Source organism: Meleagris gallopavo, unplaced genomic scaffold (genome assembly GCF_000146605.3).
Source record: "Meleagris gallopavo isolate NT-WF06-2002-E0010 breed Aviagen turkey brand Nicholas breeding stock unplaced genomic scaffold, Turkey_5.1 ChrUn_random_7180001888419, whole genome shotgun sequence".
Taxonomy (NCBI): domain Eukaryota; kingdom Metazoa; phylum Chordata; class Aves; order Galliformes; family Phasianidae; genus Meleagris; species Meleagris gallopavo.
Genome location: NW_011152203.1, coordinates 1 through 529, shown reverse-complemented (window position 1 = coordinate 529; position 529 = coordinate 1).

Sequence of the window (529 nt, the reverse complement as noted above, 5' to 3'; positions counted from 1 at the left end):
TGCAGTCGCAGTCGTTTATTTGATTTATTATTTTTCCCTCTCCTTGCCCAGTACCTCTTCCTCTGATTCCCCACTTTTTACTTTTAATTTTGTTTTGTTTTGTTTTTCTTCTTCTTTCGGTGGGATGTTGACATGAGGATGAAAATTCTCCTTCGCCTTAGTGGTGATTGTTTAAACTTACAGTCTTAAACCGTGCCAAAGTCCTGTTATGTCTTGAACTTTCCTCTCTAGCTCTCCTGCTGCTTCTCTCTCTGCTCTCCTCCTCTTTCTCCTTCTCTCTCTCTCCAAGCATTACACTTGTGAATGTATTCTCATCTGATGGGGTCGGTCAGTATTTTTCAGGATGAGGATGTGGTGTTTATTCTACCCAGATTGTGACGTTTAGTATAACAGTTGCCTTTTTGTAATAACTTTTTTTGTAAATACATATCCATGATGCCATATTTATCGTTCGTAATTTAATTATTGATACAAAGTGCCGGGAACTGAACAATATTTATGGGGGAGAAAAAATTGTTTTCTAACAAAA